We start from the raw sequence: 20,918 nt of genomic DNA on the forward strand, positions 1-20,918 counted from the left end.
TTTCTTTCTTTCTTTCTTTCTTTCTTTCTTTCTTTCATGTGTCTACTATTTTTTTTCTTATTCAAACCACAGTAGTCCTTGAGCACCTGTAATGTCCTTCCTCGTTGCATTTTCTATATCCCATTTTAAAATTTATTTTATTCTTCTTCTTCTCATTTGTATTAGTTCTTTGAGAATTTCACATGATGCATTTTAACCAGATTTGCCCCCTCTACTTCCTCCCAAATCTATACCCCCTCTTCTACTTATCTAACCTTGTGTCCTCGTTGTCTTTCTTTTTATACTGACCAAGTACAATTCGTGCAGCCCAAATACCCTTGGATGTGTGACCTCCCACTAGAATATGATCTACCTACTGGGAGCCGCAACCTAGGACTGATGGTCCCTTTCTTAGGAACTGTCAATTGCCAATAGCTCCTTAGCTAGGGGTGGGACTTTGTACCCACCCCTCCTCGCTCCATGCTGAGATTTAGTTGGGCTTGTGCTTGCTGTTACCCACTGTGAAGTCTATGTGCAGTTGCCCCCACCTTGCTCAGAAAATAGTTCCATGTAGTCATCCACTGCCTCTGGCTCTTACAGTCCTCATAGTTCTCCCCCTGTTTCTCAATGATTCCCCAAGCCTTGGGAACAGGGGCAGTGTGGTCCAGATATGCCATTCAGGTTGAGCATTCCACAGTCTCTTTTTCTCTGCAGTTTAACCAGTTGTCTTTGTATTCATCATCACTGACTTCCAAAGGAGGCTTTCAGATAAGCGTTTGGAACAGCACTAGTCTATGTGGATAATGATAAACCACCAGGAGTCTGCTTAATCCTGTGCTCACTTGGCAGAGTGCAGTAGGCAAACTCTCCTTTAGGGCCTATGACTTGTCCAGTCACAGGTGCTTGGCTCTGCTGTTGATGTCAGATGTGGCTATCCACTTGTGGAGCAAGCCTTAAATCCAATAAGAAAAGTGACTGGTCAATCCTAGGACATGCATGCCCCTGCTGTGTCGATTGGCATGTCTTATCAGACAGGTTGTTATTGTACTTTGCAGGGTTCACAGCTAGGTGAGATTTGTGGATCCGTTCGTTTCTCTTCTGGTAGAGCCCTAGCACTTTGTAATCAGTAGGGATGAAGCTTCCAGGTGTATACCAGCGTGATTCTTTTCCATGTTCTATAACTCAAGTGTATGATGTCTTCAGCCAAAGTGTTTTAACACTAAGTTCTGGAGGATAGCCAAGAGCCCTGGTAATAAACTCTAATGTTTCAGGGTCTATGGACCCCATTGTCCAACAACTCCAAAAGAAGTAGCCATTCCTGGCACTAGACCTTTTATTTGTTAGTCTGTGGTTTCCAATAAGAGCATCATTGTATATTATATGGTAATCCCATTTAAACTCTTTATATCTCTATATCTATCTATCTATCTATCTATCTATCTATCTATCTATCTATCTATACATGTAATATATATAGAAGCTTCATAGTGTGTATATATATATATATGAGTATATTTATATAGATATATGGAAATTTCATATTATATGTATATATGTGTATTTATGTTTATATATATAGAAGCTTCTACATTATTACATTTCCATATGACTATTTAAAGAGGTCTTTAGTGTTAATTATCCCTCCCATATTCATCTCCTTTTCTGCCCTCCCATCCCCCACACCATTTAATCATTCCTGTTTCATTATTTCCCTTTAACACTTTATGCTGCTGAATTCTATCTCCCCTGCCTTGAAATCCCTCCCCAATGGCCCCTTAGTAATTTTCTGACTTCAATCGGCATTTTAAATTGAGCCTATCTGTCTGAAGATTCACAGCTAACATCCACAGATTGGGGTGGGGGTGGGGGCTCATGGTTTTTGCCTTTCTGAGTTACATAATTCAGAATGATTGTTTCTGGCTCCGTCCATTTACCTGCAAATGCAATAATCTTGTTTTTCTCAAAAGCTGAACAATATTCTGGTATCTAAATGTAGCATATATTCATTATCTACTTCTCAGTTGATGGACTTCTATATTGTTTCCATTGCCTGGCTTTTGTGAACAGAACAGCAATGGACATGACTAAGTGGCATCTCTGTACCAGGGTACAATCCTTTGGGCATTTGCCTGACAGTAGTATATAGCCAGGTCATACAGTAGATCTCTCTCTCACCTTGTGAGGAACCTCACATTGGTTTCCATTGTGACCAGACCGGTTTGCATGCCCTACAGCAAGGAATAAGTGCTCCCCATTCTCAACATTCACACCAGTGCTTGTCATCATTTGAGGAGTGTGCTAACGTGTGTATGTAAAGATTAGAAGACCACTTGCAGGAACCACTTCTCCCCTCCCAGCATGAGTCCCAGGCCTTGAACCAAAGATGGCCAGGCTTGGCAGCAAGCCTCTTCAGCCACTGTGTCACTTCTTTGTTCCATACTCTAAGTCTTTTTTACTTCTTTCATTAGGCACTAAGATCTACAAGAGAAGACGACAACCCTTTTAACCATTTTTTTCTCTAAGACACTATTTTTGTTTCTTTTGGTTGGGTTGAAGGGATGTGATAGTTCCTTCAAACAAGAGCTCTATAGAGGTGTCAATGTGTTGAGAGGAAAAAAAAAATACCTGCACTTTTATGAAGTTATTCCATTTCCTGGCAAGGACCATATAGCTCTATGTGTTTTGTTTGTTTGTTTTTTGTTTTGTTTTTATACTTACTGTTAAGAGTTTACCCTGATTTTCAGATTTTCATGCCGTATATTTTCCAATTATTCATCACCTCCCATCTCAGATGTATTCAGACCCTTGGGATGTATCAAACTACAGGACAATAGTGAAGCACATTCAAGTCCGTGTCCTTGTCCTTTGCCCTTACAACCATGGAAAGACAGCAGATCTTTCATTTCATACTCCCACTAGGAAAGGGACAAGGGTTTGTGGCTTTCACTGGAAATGCACACGACATTCCTGGCCAGATTATGGCTGGAAAGCACAGCTTTGTGCTCCCAACAGTGCCCACCTTCCTTACGCCAGGCAGGATCTCAGAGGGAGGAGCAACAGTGGTCCAGGTGGCCCTGAATCCATCCCTGCTGCATCTGTCTTTAGATTGTGACATTCTGAAAGGCCAGCTGACTTTTCTTCATCCAGCACTCCACAAATGAAGAGTCAGTCTCAAAAATGGTAGGTAAGAGATCGAGTTTCTACTTTTTGGTATATATGTATATGTATATGTATATGTATATATATAAAATATACATATACATATGTAACATATAATATGAATATGATTCAGGGAAATAGTGTAAAACAAAAACAGCTTTTTCCCAACTCTGATGTCTGTCAAGACAAAACTAATCAGAATGGCTTTCTCTCTGTGCCACCCCACGTCTGTTATTTTTGATGTTTTTGGAAGGGGAGGGATGGCCCCGCTGTGTTTTGGAGTATGCCTATAGCAGCTTTTAGCAAATCACAACCTCAGCGGTAGGCTCGGCTCTGAAGAAAGATTTACAAATCCCTCACTGCTTTATAAATATCTGCATTTATATCTTAAAGAGGAAGAAGAAAAAGCCCCTCACGGTTGCTCCCAGCCTCCTCACCCTCTCTCCCCCGCCCACTTTCCCCCCTTTTCTTGCTTTCCTCTTTCAGAAATTAAAGATTGGGATGTGTGCAGGAAATGAGGGTCTATAAAATTGTGATAAAATGTTCCTGCAAAATTGCCTTTGAATTTTCGCCCTGAATTGCGGGCGAAATGAAATTGTTCGCTTTCAGCATTGCTTTGTTTTTGACCCCGTTTTGTGAATTCTCAAAGGAAAGAAACATGTTCCCATCTTTTATAGTAATCAAATTTATCTGGCATCTTTCAGCCTCCTGGATTACTTATGCTAGAGTTGGCTAGCCTCCGGAAGGCTGTGGCTGGTTTATTTATTTATTGTTCTAAAGTGAGGGTTTTTGACATGACGTTCTCTCCCATCCTCCTGGGGGTGTGCGTGGGAGGAAGGGGCTTTCTGGGGTATGTGTGTGCATGTGTGTGCCTGTCTCAAGAAAGGTAAACGGTGTCTATCTGATGAGAAATAATTGGGGGGAATTTAACAATCCCAGGTCATAGATGTTTCATTTCCTAGTTTATCATGGGGGGAAAAGAGCTCTTATTGTCACTGATAGATTTTACATAAAGAGAAATTCTAGCGACAGAGCACCATATGGAAGTCTTGGTGGTTGGCTATGGCCTGTCAGTGAGGAGCTGGGGTTAACACAGGCTTTTCCTGGAACAGGTGAGCCAATGGCTTTGTAGCATCCTAGCGTTACTGGGAATCTTTTCCATGATAAATGTGCCATCTGAGATGGCTTGCCTGTCATGCCCGTGCATGTCACCTGTGGCAGCATTCTGTTGCTTGCCGACCCAGAGCTCCGGAAAGGTCCTCGTGTCTTTTTGTTATTTTCAATCCCTTTCCTCTCTCGGTTCTGAAACGAGCAGATGGAAGAGGCTGAGGGCACAGACCTGCAGAAGCCAAATCTGGGTTTCAAAACAATCTCTTTCTTATGCTAAGAAAATAGCATTCGGGTAAATATACAAGTGTTACTATTTTTGCTGAGAATGTCCTTTAACCTCAACCTGGCTCCAGTTAAACATTAAGCAAAAAGACTTTTGGATTTTTTTTTTTTTTTTTTTTTTATCCCCCCCCTTTCCCCCCCCCGGGGGGGGGGGGCTTTTTGAGGCCGAGAGGACGTGGTGTGCCGAGCTTCCATGGAATTTTGATGGGCATTCTTTACTTTTTGATTTTTTTTTTTTTTTTTTTTTTGGAAAGGTGTCACCAAGATGTCACCTGTTCTTTATTAAATGTTGTTTAGGAAAGAAAATATGTATCCGACTGCTACAGATTTTTAATCATGCTTACAGACCTCTGAATTATATTGAGTCAACTCCAGGCTGTCTCCAAGCAATTAATTCTAATTTTTTCTATATTTTTTGGAATATAGGCAAAACATGTTTATGCAACAATCTATTCTGCATACCAATTTTTTGCAACCTTTCATTGTGGGTTGTTTTTTGTTTGTTTGTTTTTTGACTTTTCTCATATATGTTTCTTAGGCAGAAATCCACATGTGTGACAGAACTCCTCCTTTACAGAAATTAATATTAGGTCACTGAGGCTTCTGCATACATTTCAGAAACTACAAAATGAAGGTCCCCAGAACCTGTATGTCCTCAGTAATTTAAGCATCTCTCCTTTAGCTTTTGCTTAGAGCCTGGACAAGGTTTAGAATCATTAGAATGGAGACTAGGCTGGGAGACCATTTGCAACACATCTGCATCCGTCTGCACCAGGACTCTACGTTGAACAGGGTTTGGTAGAGAAGAAAGTCTGTGTGTTCAATATCCATGGGAAGGTCTATATGTGGCTAATTACATCCTATTTACTTGACAGTGATTCATTTGCAAGAATTAGTTTCTAATTGACTTGTACAATCAAAGGAACAAACTTTACCCAATGTCACATTAAAAAACAACAATAACAAAAAGCTTTTTTAGTGAAGAAGAGAAGAAAACGGTTTGTCAGGATTTATATGCAGAAGTAGAAGTTTTCAAAGCATTTCCTGTGGGGCCACAGATTCCAGGATGCAGCGTTTTTGCAGTCCATATACAAGACACTCATAATGTGCATGTATGTTACTTCTTCTCTCACAAAAAATTATATGTATATATACATACACATGTACACATACGTATATATGTACATATACATACACTTATATAAATGCTTAAATCAATCAGATGATTAGGGATTAGTGGATCCTTAATTGTGAGGATTCCAGAAGCACCGTGTTTATCTGAAGGATTTACAAAGCCTTTTTTTTCTCCCACCCCCCCCCCAACCCCAAGAAGGTGGAACACATTTCTGGGTCCTGCACAGTCATTTAAATGTGTCCGACTTGGCCCCTGAATCAATGCTGTGCGGCCGATCCAAGTAGGAAGGAAAGTTAAAGGCCGACTTTGAAAGCAGAGCAACCTTCCCGGTGGCCCTCCTTGCTTTCAAACGCAGCTCGTGCTTGACTATGAACCTTGAAAGCTTTCATCGAACTATTTTACTTTTTCTGTTCACAAAATTCACAAAGAGCTGTTTTGTAATCCCTTCTCCTATGCCTCCTGCCGCCCCCACCCCCACCCCCAACTCCTTCCTGGTTCTGTCCTAAATTTTGCCTCTGGGGAGTAAACAGCTACAGTATTCAATTTCTCTTTCCCAATGTATACGACAACACAGAGAGCTTTTATTACAAGGAAAGAAATCAAATCATTGTCACCTAAAGTGCTAATTATGTCTGATAAATGTATGGTATACACTTAATGCAAAGCGCTTAGGAAATGATACACCTTCAGTAATTACAGTGACCAACACGGCACCATCAATCTACATTTTCTTTTTTAAATCTCTGTTCATTTGGGTGGCTCTATTTTTTATTAAATGACTTTCCGAAGTCTCAGCATTCCCGGTTGTTGCTAATAGGGAAACTCGCACTGAGTATTGCGGAACTATGTGTCACTTTTTGTTTTTAATGACTGTTACACAATACATGCCCAGATGCATGTACACAGAGGGCCATGAACGACACATAAAAGCAGTTACATTCTGATAGGTCGTTTGCTCATCTTTTGTGTCCCTGATGAAATCTTACATGGGGTAATACCTGGGTGTCGGTAGTTCAGAGAGCCTGGAGTAGCACCCCTGGAGATATTAAGGGCTTGGGTATAGATACCTCCCTAAGACCTCTCATGTGACAACACTGCAAAATGACCCCTCACCCCCTCCCTCTTTCTACTCACTAGAGAAAGCCAGCATGCTTCCTGGAGCCCACTCGTACTCAGGATCAACCAAACCTGACATTTTAAAACAACAGATATAAAAGTAGGTTGTAGCTAAACCAGAGGACACTGGTTTCCTTTGATGCTGCAGTAGAGTCCTTCCTTGTTCGTGGCCCTGGTAGACAGGTAGGGCCTGCCCACATGCCGGGCTGTGGGAAGGGCGCTGGGACTCACTGGCCTAAGGTGCACCCAGCAGGACAGTGAACACCTGAGTGATGTCCTTACCACAAATGAGTGCGGGCCACGCCCCCCATCCCCCGTGGTTTTTCTCTTCTCTCCTTACTTTCCTTCTCCCAGGTCCTCCTTCTCCTTAAGTGCTCTCACCTCTTCACCGGCTCAGTTCCTCTTCACCTCAAGTGCTCACCTTCAAGGCCCCCCTCCTTGATGCTTTCTTTTTCCCTGGGAAATATTTCCTGAATGTTTAAGAGAAAACGGCTTGTTCTAAATATGGGGAGGTGGTAGAGAGAGGGGTCCCAAATTCTCCTGCTTCCTCATGCTTGTCTTTCTTTCCGGGCGTTGGGGTTGGGAGTAGACAGTTGCCTTTATGCAAATGGAGTGAGACTCCCATCACACCAGTCTCTTTAGGTTTAGTCTTAAATCTTTTAGAGTTGGGAATAGAGCTGGAGCAGGAGGATAGCTCTGTTGAGGAAACTGGTTCCCAGCCTTCCCCACTTGAAAAGCAAAACATCGTAGAACATAAAGGATATGCTGGGATTCGTTGTTTCATTTATTACAAGGTTGTGTAAATAAATCTGGGAAGAAGCATCTTTTTTCTAGAATCCTCTTTTTCTTACTCTTTGTTTAGAGTAAGCGCCCTGCTAAATTTGTAAATTGCCAGTTCATTTCAGCCTGCTTTCAGAAACCTGCTTTAGGATTGTGTGGGGTCTGGTCTGGTTAAAATACAATAACGTGTTTGGACTTACGTAGTTGGATTCTCAATACGTGATGGTCCGCAATAAAGAAAACCAGGAGGAATTTCAGTCTAGCTTGGAAGAGTCTCAAGGACTTGGGACTATTTTAAGAAAGGTTCCATGATGATAGAGAGTAGGATTCCTTGAAATTCATTAGTTCTAGCTGAACAAATTTAATTACATTAGTCAGAAGGATAAACATGAAGTTAGTTATAATGCTGTATTCTCACAGTAAAAGCTATATGTCCTTCTGGTGATACAGTAATGAGAGTTAGAAAACTAACTTTATTCACAGACTTTTCCCTAAAACAGTAAAGGAGAACTGTGCTTTTCAAATTATATTGTTATAGGTGTGAAGCAAATATTAAAGTATTCAGACTAATTCTGTTTAGTGTCATATACCCCACAGAGACAGAGCATGTATATACCCTACAGAGACAGAGCATATATATATGTGTGTGTGTGTATATATATGTATATATATATATATACACACACACACACATATATATGTGTGTGTGTGTGTGTATATATCCCATAGAGATAGAACATATATACACTCTACAGAGACAGAACATGTATACGCCCTACAGAGATAGAATATGTATACACCCTACAGAGACAGAACACATATACACCCCACAGAGACAGGGCATATATATACCCCATAGAGACAGGGCACATATACACCCCACAGACACAGATTTTATATATATATTTCCCCACAGAGACAGAACATGTATACACCCTACAGAGACAGAGCATGTATACATTCCACAGAATCAAAGTATGTATCCACCCCACAAAGACAGAGTATGTATATACCCGACAGAGACAGAGCATATATACACCCTGCAGAGACAGAGCATATATTTCTAGAAGTTGCACACAGATCTTTATAGTGGCAGCTCTCCTGCCAGCTTAAGCTGAGAAGAAATCAGATGGCTATCAGCTGACAAGTGGATAAAGAAATGGAGGTATATCATAAAATGAAATAGTGCACAGCCGTGAAAATGAGTGACATACAGGTATGTGATGTAATATGGATAGCCCTCAAACACATCATGGTTAGTTGGAAAAACCACACCCCAAAGAGAACATCATCATATAATTCATTGAGACTAGGCAAAGCTTGAGACTGAAAGTAGTTTGGATTTCTTCAGAGGATGAGAGAATGTTCTAAAATCGATCATGGTGATGGTGTTGCAGCTTCTACTGTGAATGCTCCAAAGTCCGTGGGGTTGTGTGTTTTAGGTGTGAGTGTGTGTGTGTGTGTATAGTATGTGTGTGTCTGTGTGAGTGTGTGTGCATGTTTTTATGGGTGTGTATAGTATGTATGTGGCATGTGTGTGTGAGTGTATGTGTATATATATAGTATGTGTGTGTGTATGTGTGTGTGTATAGTATGTGTGTGTATATGTGTGTATGTGTGTTTATGTTTTGTACTGTAGTAGTTATGCCTCAGAATAGCAGTCACAACTGATTTTAAGATTTGTATTCTGTTTAGAAGCACTGACTAGCAAAGAAAACCACCCCGTTATTTCTGCAAAGGAAAACCTCTTACCTAAAGGCACTTTGTATAGAATCAAATTTCAAGCTAGCACTTGGTGGAGCTGTGTGTTTATCAGTATTCCATCCTGGGTCTTCCACACTTATGTCGGGAAAACAACAACAACAACAACACCTCAATATTGTATTGCGTGGCTGCAACTCTGGAAATGGTGTTTCTAAAATTTTGCTAGGAATTATTTCTGAAGTTCAGGAAGATAAAACTTGGGTCTACCATGTTTTAAAAAATACATATGGTTATTTACATCTCTCGGCTACCTTGGAGTATTGTTAAAGTGTCTCACTTTAAATTGTGTCTTGAAGTTATCACTAGGAATTGGCAGGGCTGGTCTTTTCGGTCTATTATCTTTTTAGAATGAAATTTAGCACACCCCAGAGAATCATACAGTGTGTTCTCTCTCACACGCACACCCTTCATCAAGCTACTGAGTAATCCATGTTCCCTGTGTCTCTACCACAGATTTGGGACAGGCTTCCTCCTTCCCAAAAGTCCCCACACGTTCCTCTCCAGTGTAGCCTTTCCATTATACCAGAGATCTGTGACCATATGATGACACTGTTTAAACACTTGCTACATGCATGCTCCTCTCAGAACAATAGGATTGTCTGCCAGGCTGTTAGCATCATATATATATATCGCAGTTGGTTCAACATTGCACCTCCAGAGCTGATTTCTGAGGAAGTTGCTCTTTTATTCCATTAGGTGAGCTAGTGAAAGCTTCTTGGGTTTGCAGACTACATGGTTTCTGTTAGTAGTTCTTGGCCTGTCCCTGCTTGAGTGACTGCATGACCACTGTTCACTCTTTATCCTTGTTATATAATATTCCACTATGTAAGTATGCCACCATTCAGTTATTCATCCAGGAAACTGAACTCAGGTCACCTGGAAGGGCAGCTACTGCTCTTAACCACTCAGCTGTCTCTTCACCTTTCTCCCCCTCCTCTCCCTCCCCCTCCTCCTCCTCCTCCTCCTCCTCCCCCTTCCTCCTCCTCTTCTCTTTCTCTCCCTTCTCCCCTCTTTCTTCTTTCTTCTATTTGCTTTTGCCTGGTACCTCTGAAGCAATGTTGAGGAGAAGGTACAATGAATGTTCAGACTTTTTATTATTTTCATGGGGCAAACATTCACGTTTCCAACTCACCTGTACACTTGACTCAGTTACGCTTCAAATTCCAGACCTAATTTTCACCACTTAGCATTTCCAAATGTCGTGGCATCTCTAGTAGATTCCTCTATGGGACCATGGCTAGTTTCAACCACATCTCCCTTAAATCTATACGTGTCTTCTAGTCCTTCTTTTGTGAAGTGTAGTCCTGGCTGGAGTCTGGAATGTCCGATCAGCTGGTAGACGTCGTTGGTGACTTGAGTTTAGGGATCAGCTTATGAGAGGATTGTACACGCTCTGCATGGGCATGAGAGGGTACAGCCACGTGGTTAGATGGTTGAAATCTTCTGTATTTCTTTTGACTTTTCCTGCCACCCATTAGTGAGCCAGACAATTATGAATTAAATGTGTAGCATTGTAGAGTGACATTCTTTTATAAAGATTGTTACAGTTCTCTCTCTCTCTCTCTCTCTCTCTCTCTCTCTCTCTCTCTGTGTGTGTGTGTGTGTGTGTAAGCTAGTGGTTCTCAAGCTTCCTAAATCTGTGACCCTTTAATATAGTTTCTCTTGTTGTAGCCATGCCCAGCCATAAACTTTATAACTGCAATTTTGCTACTTTTATATGTCATAATGTAAATATTTGTGTTTTCTGATGTGAAAATGTACAGGGGTCATTTGGGTCACAACCCCCAGGTTGAGAACGACTGGTGTAAGCGCTCTCACACACCAGGTGTATATAGGTGCCCACAAAGGCCAAAAGAAGGCATTGGATCCCTGGTCCTGGATTTATAGGCAGTTGTAAGAGACCATACGTGGATGCTGGGAATGGAACCCTAGCCTCTACTAAAATATTTTCAAGTTTGTGTCTTTTCATTTGCTTGGGATAGAAACACCCTGAACCTGTGGATTTTGTCTTTCATCATGTCCAGAGCATTCTTTTTTATTTTCTTTACAAAGATGTATTTCCACACATTTCTCTCCATTTTCCTTCTTGATCCCCACACAGAATTTGTATCTTCTTAACATGTCACCCCGGATATAAGAAAGTTCAGCATCAACTATGATATTTTTATTGGAAGGGTTGGTCTAAAAATTCCTAGCTCACCATGTTCCAAGGGAATGCAATTTCCAAATTGATTTCTAATTTTCCTTTAAAGGTATTGGTTGATAGATTGTGTGATAGATCGATGTTGGGTCTGGACCCCAGGGACTTACACGTGCTTGTCAATGCCCTGTTCCTGAGCTGCCTATGGATTTCTCTGAGCCTTTGCTTGCTTGTCTGTTTTGTTTTAATCTGGGGGGGTCAGAGTCTTGCCCTGTAGCTCAGGCTGGCCTCACAGGTGAGAAACTCCTGCCTCCGCCTCCCACGTGCTGGGATTATTGGTGTGTAACACTGCATATGTTCCAAACCTAAGTTTTGAAAAGGTGGGTATTTGAGGGACCATCATTGGTGTGAGTCATTAATTATTCTGTTCAGCCTGAGGGGAAGATCTAGACCAAAGACAAAAACGTTGCATCTATCACTTTTGGATCCTGCCTCTTATCTTTGCGGCAACCATCGTCTTTGTGCTAATGTTAGGATAGATGTAGTTGTCCCCTTTCCAATGATAAAAGTGCCAAGATCCAGATAAGCAGTGGATTGTCACATACCTATTTGAAGTCATAGAGATGCAACTCAATAATAATATAATTTTAGCCTGGACATGGCAGTAGTACACACGACTTCTCTGTTCAAGTTCAAGTTTGTTCTTCCTTTTGCATGTGTGCTTCTCTGTATTGGTGTTGGATTCCATGTGATCTTGTTGGGTAAGGGCGGGTCTTTCTGCGGTTTGCTAAGCTCCTTGCCTCTGGTCTCAGAAATCCGAGTACTAACCAGTAGGAAAGGTGACTTATGTTACATGAATGTCACAAAGAAGCACTTTGGTGGGCTGGGGCCAGCCCTTCGTGATATAGTGTTTGTCATGCTTGCATGAGGCCTTGGGCTCCATCTAGCCAACTGGCAGGGACATGTGGTGCATAAACTTGAGCAGATTCCCATGCTCCATGAGTAGGCATTACGGGCCCCAAACTAGAAGGCGACCAAGTCTATTGAGTGTTTTCTAATATGAAACTGACTTCTCACTGTGGAAGTCAGAAAACACAAATGAGCATAAGAACAGATGACACCCTGGGATGGCACGTGGAGACAATCTGTAATCAGCCCTCTGGATACCTCCTGAGCTCACACACACTCTGTATACATCCTGATCTCAGAAAACAGTCATGTCACACCTGCTGGACTGTGGCTGGTTTTTTACCAATGTTGAATCCATTGGGAATATCAGTGGGAATTATGGTTATATACTGAACAGTGAGGATTGAGACTAAACCCAGAAAGCAACCAGAAGCCGGACCAGTAGCCTTTTATAAGACAGTACAGTCTTCACTTTGGACAAAGGAGGGGGGGAAGGGGGAAGGCAGGAGGGAATATAGTGTGTCTTATTTCCGTACTGTTCTCCAACATTATACAGTAATCACCGTTTGCCTATGAACACGGAGATAAACACTGATTCTCCTGGCAGCAGAAATGGTTATGATAGTTAACACAGAAAGCTTGGTCTCGTGGGGGTTAAGGCTATTGTATTTTGTTCCTGTTGCTCTTTCTATACTGAGTGAGCATAGTAGTTATTTGAAAGTCTATAATATAAGAGTGATCACTCTGATATATGAATGCAAAGTTATTTGCATCTGGGGAACTTTTTTTTTTTTTTCTTCTCTTTAACAGTTCCTAAAATCCCCGGAAAATTAGACCATGTTTCCACATCTCATTTGACAATCAGGCACTGTTGAAAAGAGCTGGTTGGTGGGGGCCCACACCTGTGGTCCCATAACACTGGACCTCTGGGGCTTGAGGCTCATGGGTTTAGAGCCATCCTGAGCTATATAGTGAGAGCCCCTCTCCAAAAGAAGAAAAGAAAGAGCTGGGAAGATAGAAAGGAGGAAGAAAGGGATAGAGGAGGAGGAGAGAGAAGGAGGGGGGGAAGGACAAGGAAGAGGGAGTGGGGAGGGAGGAAGAAAATGCTAAGATGTAAAGTTAACTCATTCCAAGGGAGAAAGAAATAATTCTGGAGACAGAAGCTGACTGGTGGCAAAGAGTTAATACATGTGGTCCTTTAGTATCCACAACTTGGGGACAGCAAACTCTTCCAGCTCCCCTTTCACATATGAATACTAAAATGTACACATATTAGAGTCCTACATTAAATGAGATAGTATTTTGTATCACCCACACCTCCCCTTGCACCCATTTTAAAATAAACCTACAGGTAATTTATTACTACTAACACAATGTATTAGTGCTGTGGAAAGAATGTTACAGGAGCCCACTCAGTGGATAGTAAAGGGAACAATTCACACCGGGTTCACATAGAAGGACTGTTAGCTCGCAATGTTTCTAGCATATCTTTGCCTGCATCCATGGATAGGAAACGTACAGATTCAGAGGGATAACAGTGTATTTCTAATGAGAGGATCATAAACAACCACAGAAATCTTACATGGTTCGCATTGGTGAGCCCTTGTATGGTTTTTAAAACTGTTGGTTTAGCAGAATCCTTCTCAGGCCAGTGGAGCCCGGTGATGGACAAACATCAGTGATATGTCACCGTTACAGCATCATGGTACTGAGTGCCCTCAAGCATCATCTGCATGTGTTTGATCACACTTCTCTGTGTGTAAATTCTCAGCACAGGGAACATATTCCATCAAAGGACTTGCATATTTAAGTTCTTGCATGGTTACACGTATGTGAGGTTGCATATGCATGTGTGTAAATGTACATTGGAAAGACTGGCTTTTTATGTGGGCTCTGGGGATTCAAACTCTGGTCCTCGTGCTTGCCTGGCAACTACTTTATACACTGAGCCACTGCTCCAGTCCTATCCTTTAGCAGGTAACGCTGATTTGCAATTTTACCAAGAGCATACAAAAGATTGCTAGTTTTGACATTTAATAGAAGGAACATTGTTTTCAATCCGATAAACTAAAATAGGATCATTTTTATTTTTGTCCATCATTACTAGTGGGTTTGATTGTATTTTCTTATGTTTATGATGTCCTCATATTTACTTTCTGTAAATTGATTTTGTATCTCTTGAGCATTTTGTCAGTTGGATTATTTCTTACTGATTCATAGGTAACATTTGGGAGGGTGTGCCATGTACACATTGGGTTTATTTATCGTTCATTGTAGGAAGATCACAAAGTGTTTTGTTCCTTTTCTCTCTTCTGTGAGCCTTGTCTGTAAGGCAGAAAGCCTGCAGTCGGCTCTGATCCGTAACTTTGGAGAGATTTGCTTGTGAGAAGTGGGTACAAATGATGTGGCTCTTTGTTGTGATTTTCCGAGAGCCACTCCTGTCTCCTCTCTTCCCAGCTTAATTACTGACATTACCTTACCATCTCTCTCTGGTTTGGATGACCCCTCCCACAGTCACCCTGATGAGATTGATGAGGTCACATTCAGGTTTTCCTGGGTCTGAAGCATTCAGGGGTCTGGGTCAAATAGTTCTGTTTATAGTGAGGTTGTGACTTATTCACATTCTATCACTTGATTTCCTTTTCAGCTAACTGGAAATATACATATTTTCTTAGAGTATGACTTGTGACTTTGATCAAAATGTAAATATGATCAAATGTAAATACATTCTTGAATTTCTGTTTTCAGGTTAATTGTAAATATCACCCCATTTTGGCTTCTACACATATGTTGTCAAGTCTCTTTTTTCGTACCTAGTACTGTCCTTTTATATATCTAATTTTTTAAATAAATTTTTATATTTATATATTTATTTTTCATTGTCGGCAGACATTTGTCTGTTTTACGGGATCTTTCCCTTTCATTTGTAAAATTTGATGTTTTTGTTTTCTTCATCTCTATTTCCTTTGGCTATTTTGTTAACTTCCTTGGTTTTTTGTTTTTGTTTTTTAGACTTTTAGGGTGAAGATACAGTTAATCTCTCTTGATTTTTTTTTTCTATGAAAGATGATATAGGTCGCAGGTTTTGATGTGTGTACCGCGATGGCCACAACTCTTAGATGATGGGTGGCTGTCTCTAGAATAATCTGAGATTTTTTTTTTTTTTTTCATGTCAGTCAACAGCTGTTCATCATGGTAGGCCTTGCGAGGACACACCCTCTTCTCTCTAACTCCACCGCTTAACTTTGGAAGGTTACACTCTAATTTTTTTTACCCCTCTATAATAAAGATCGCCCCCTTTGTTTATTTGTTTCTTAGGAATAAAGTCTTAGGGATGGAATTTCGCTCAAAGGAGGCAGCCACTGTGTTATCCATTTGATGTGTGGAAGAGTGCCCCCTAGCTCTTACGTTTTAAACTCATCCATAGACTGGGAGAGGACTTGATTCTAAGTAGCCCATGACAGTGGCAGGCTTTCAGGCCACCCATCACTGACGTGTGGCTATTGCTATGGTGTTGCCACCACCCTCTTCTGAGCAGAAACACTGGATTTAGTGAGACAGGACACAGCCCCAGTGTTCTCCAGCAAGGAATAGACCCAACTCTGCCTGAATGAACTACAAGGCTACAAGGGAACAACATTTAGTGCATGCTTTGCAACCTATCTAGTCAAGCCAGTAGGTAAAATAATTGTACACATCTGATTTTTGGCTTGTTTATTAAGTTCGCAGGCACCTTTGCATATTTGTTGTAAAATCCTAAATATAAATGTTGTCAGGATTGAGCAGAGCAAGGCCATTACCCTTAAAACCATCTCTAAAAGGGGGGACCATTTGTGTTTGTGCTCCCGAAAGGCTGGTGTCACCTAAAATTTTATTTTCTTTATTTTTTATTTTATTTTATTTTATTTTATTTTTTGAGACAGAGTCTCATTATCCTAAGCCAGCCTTGAACTTGCTATTTAGATTAAACTTTGAATCCTCCTGTCTCTACTCCCCAGGATGCTGGTGTTATAGGAACCTACCTCCAAGGCCCTGTTTATGATCAAAACAACTTCTTTGAAGGACTAAATCTCTGGATGGCTTCCTCACTTCAAGATAAAACTTGCCCCTTTCTTACTAGTGTAAAGGATGTGTTGGTGTTTTGCCTAAAATAGTGTTTTTAGTTTTGTTACAAGAGGTGCCAGCAGAGCCTTCCAATAGCAAATGTCACTGCTTCTCATTCCTCTATGTGACCTTAAGAGTTAAACTACTACACTGGGGAATTTTTTTCTTTAAAATTAATTTAACTGAAAAAATCTCTTCAAATTGTATTGTTGGCTTCGGCGCAGGCCATGAAATAATTTTCCATCGGACCCCACCATTCTTCGAAGGTCAGACTCTGAATTGGGCTGTTGCGGCCCCGCTGCAGAGTTTCCAAGCTACGTTAATTTTGGGTCTGCCGTTGATGGATGGAGCAGTTTGAATTCTGACATGTAGCAGGCTGACGTGAATGACCTGCATGGGCAGATGTCAGCCTCCTATTTCATGGCCGTTTGTCAGGAAGGAAAAACAGCGTCTGTTCAGGCTGCTCTGTTCTAGGGTGCCTATGAGAAACTGTGCACACATGCCCCACACTTCACGGGGCTGGAGCCAGGGCGGTATGCATAAGGGTTTATGTGACACATTGACTCATAAAAGAATAACACAGTGATGTGCACATTACGGTTTTATATGCTGGTTTATGTCTCGGTATATATAAATGTTTGTGTGGATGCTAACAGAGGGGGATGTCTTTGAATACACACATTACAAAATTGCTTTTGGAGGATAGGAGTAGAGCCATGAATCACGTCCTCACGCAACCTCCTATGGACAGCGAGATAGCTATAGGGTGATCACCCAGAATATCCGTGTGGGAAAGGCACAGTGGAGTGTGCACACCCCACAAGGCAGGGAAGTGACCCCTTGGAGGTAGGAAGGAAGCAGGGAATCATGCAAGGAAGTGAGGACCCAGGAAAGATGCAGAGATTAGGAGCTGGCATCTTTCAAAGACTTGGCCCGGTGCTGCAGACAAGAGCATGCATACGTAAGGGCTGGAATAGGCTGGTGGGCTGTCTGAGGAAGCCGTGCTTCCTTGCGATCTGGCTGCTTTCATGAAAGAGTTGAAATAGCTTGAGTTCATGAATCACAGTGACCTGAGGCCACTCAGGCCCAAGGATCACCTTCCCTACTTAAGTAGGAGCCTTGAAGAGGAGCAACAAATGAGGTGGGAGGGCTCCCTGACACTGCCTTGAACGTAGTAGCTTTCTCTGCATGTGGACCGCCCTCTTCATCCCAGCCCAGAATGGGCAGCCCTCCCACTCTGGCATCTACATCTGGGAATTTTGAAGAGTCCGACTCACAGGCAGAAGCATGCTTATGGACCGACGTTCATGGCTGTAAAGTGATCCCACGCGTGTGGTCGTTTTATTTTTGTAAGGTGATGGATGTACAGCCTGTTGAAAAAGCAAATAACACAGAAAGCTTATGAACGTAAATAGCACCTCCCTGACCCATCCTGATTCTGAGTTGCAAAGGAAGCTGCCCCCTCTCACTTACCTGTCTGTTCCATTGTTTCTCAGATGGTCTGTATAAGGCATTATCATTGGGCTTCTGCTCCAACAGATGCAGATACAGCTCCTAAGTCTTCATCACCCCTTCCTCCCTTCATCTATCATCCCCAAACTGGGATGTTAAGGTGTATATATGCAGTATGGTAATAGGCTCGGGGAAGTTATATTACTGTCCTTTAAAACATTTATCTGGCATTTATTTTTCACAATGATTCTTTGTGTATAGTCCAAATAAGATCCTTCAGCCAGTCATGTCGGCCATTATTCGGATGGGCGTGGTCCTCCTGAGACCTTTCCTGTCCACACACAACCACTCCTGTGGGGGGCTGTCACCTGATTCAAGATTCCTCCATTTTTGATTAAGAAATACTACTCCCTGGGTTGGAGGGATGGAGGGATGGAGGGATGGAGGGATGGAGGGATGGCACAGAGGTTAAAGGATCTTGCTGCCTTTGCAGAGAACCTGGTTCAATTCCCAGCACCACTCACTTTGGGTGGCTTTCAACTCCTGGCAACTCCAAGTCCAGGGGAAAACAGCCCCCTCTTCTGGCATCCCTAGGCAACTGCACTCACATGTGCATGCACACACACAGATCTACACATAAATAAAGACAGTTACCATTCCCTTTCTTCGATTGTTTTTCCTTGATATTTTGTTGTAATTTCCCCTAGATTATAGGCTGTCTACATTCTTAGCTTCATCCTTCATTTTTAAGAGGACTTTATAAGTACATTCCTCAGAAACAAACAAACAAACAAAATGGATACAAAGATAAGTGTTTTGAACACATAAATACCTAAAAACACCACTTCTCCGCCTGATGCTTGATTGGAATTTTGCTATAGAACTCGAGTCTTGAGAACAATTTTATGTCAGATTTTTGATGGTCTGATGTCTCATTTGTATTGTTGCCACTGAGAACAGGGAACATATTCGCTTTCTACTTGGTTTCCTATGGTCTTTTCTCACTCAGGGAGCCTCTAGAATATTCCCCGTTCCTCCCAATATTCTGTGGTTGTACAACGGCATGCCTGAAAGGTGTATTTACCTTCACTTAGCTAGATGCCTGGCTGGAATGTTTTAATATGGGGATTTGATATCCTCTGGTTTGAGAACCTTTTCTTGGGTGATTTCTGAACCTCTGTTTTTCCTTTTTCTCTCACAGAGGTTTCTGTTATTCACTGTCGGACCACCAGGGCATGGTCTCCATGTCTCCTATTGCCTTTCAGGTTCATTTATTTTCTTCAGTTTTATTTTCTATTTAAATTTCAAAGATAACATTTGTATTTATATATATGTATGTAAGCATATGCATTTGCATGATGTGTGTGTGTGTGTGTGTGTGTGTGTAGTGTGTGTGTGTGTATAATGTGTGTGTGTGTGTAATGTGTGTGTGTGTGTGTGTGTAAGTTTCTCCAGAGGCCAGAGATGGCTTTGGATCCCTGGAGTTGCAGGTTGTGAGCCACCTAATGTTAGTATAGGGAACTGAACTCAGGTCCTCTAAATGTACTACATACTCTTAGCCATTGGACTGTCTGTCCAGCTCCTGTTCTATTTTTTAAATTTTGATGAAACAGAATTCCAGTGTTGGGATTGTTTCTTGGTCTAAGGATACTGTTCTTGCACAATTAATCTCTGACCTCCATCACCCCTCCCATCTTATTTCAACCCTCGTTGTTCATCCTCTTCCATACACCTGGGGTGCTTGGACTCCTGTGCTCCAGTGAGACACTGGAAGGCCCACAGGTGGCCTTGCTTTCTGTAGCGTGGGACAGCAAGCCTGTGTCTTCACTGGGGAACTAGAGAAATATACCTTTGATGTGTAGCCTGGGAACCAGCTCTGTACAGCTTGCAAACTCCACCTTCCTAATGTTCTGTCCTTCTAGGAGCCTGAACCACTTCAAGTAGAACACTCCTGGTGACAAACCAGGAATCTATCATCTGAGATGCTAAGCAGAAAATCTGAATTTTAACAGCTCCTGACCACGGGCTTCCACGGCCTGCCTTCTAGTTTCAGACTTTTTTTCTTATGTGTGTGTGTGTCTGTTTGTGTGGTATATGTGCAGTTAATACATGTGCGAGTGCACACACACACACACACACACACACACACACGGAAACTAGAGGAAGGCTGTCAGATGTTCTGCTCTATCTCTCTCTGCTTAATAATTTGAGTCAGGGTTTCTCAGTGAACCTGACTGAGACCCACCCAGCCCCAGAGACCCCCCCCCCTTTCTCTCCAGTTCCCCTCATGGTGCTGACTTTGCTGGTACCTGTGACCCCACCCAGCCATTTAGATGGGTGCTAGGAATTGGAACTCAGGCCCTCCTCATGTTGACCCAGAAAGTCCTCACACCCACTCAACCATTTCACCAGCTCCTCCTCTTAGCCTGTTGGGGATTCTGTGAGGAGAACCCACTCCCTTCTTGACAGAGAGCTGCATAAGCTTGGGTGCTCTCCCAAGGCAGGTTCTCCCCGCTACCTTTTCCCTTTCATTTCTTCTAAAGATCTATACATCTTTCTCCTGCTCTTTCACCTCTCTTACAAGTTCCTTCTCCTCGTGGATTTTACCTTTAAACAAATCCTTTTACTGCCGTGTCATTCTCTCTCGTGCCGATTGCTTTGGTGGATCGGGAGAGGATGCAGAGACAAACACGTTTTTATTCTGCTGTGTTTAACTGGAGGTCCACGAGACTTTGCCTTCGTGGCTGCTTCTGATGCAGTTGGATTTGTACAGGGAGGGCTCCTGCCTTCTGACGAGGGAAAAAGCCTCATTTCTCATTCTATCCCTCGCCACCAGTCCACACGCAGCCTGGTAAGGTGGCATGTTCCTGTTTTAATATTAACTTCCAGGAAGGGATATGATTAGACCACGGTGCTCTCAAGAGAATGCCAATGAGAAAATGTTCGGCGATGGGGAGCCCTCTGGAGCCGCCATAAAGCCAGGCTTTA

This window comes from Mus pahari, chromosome 20 (genome assembly GCF_900095145.1).
Source record: "Mus pahari chromosome 20, PAHARI_EIJ_v1.1, whole genome shotgun sequence".
Taxonomy (NCBI): domain Eukaryota; kingdom Metazoa; phylum Chordata; class Mammalia; order Rodentia; family Muridae; genus Mus; species Mus pahari.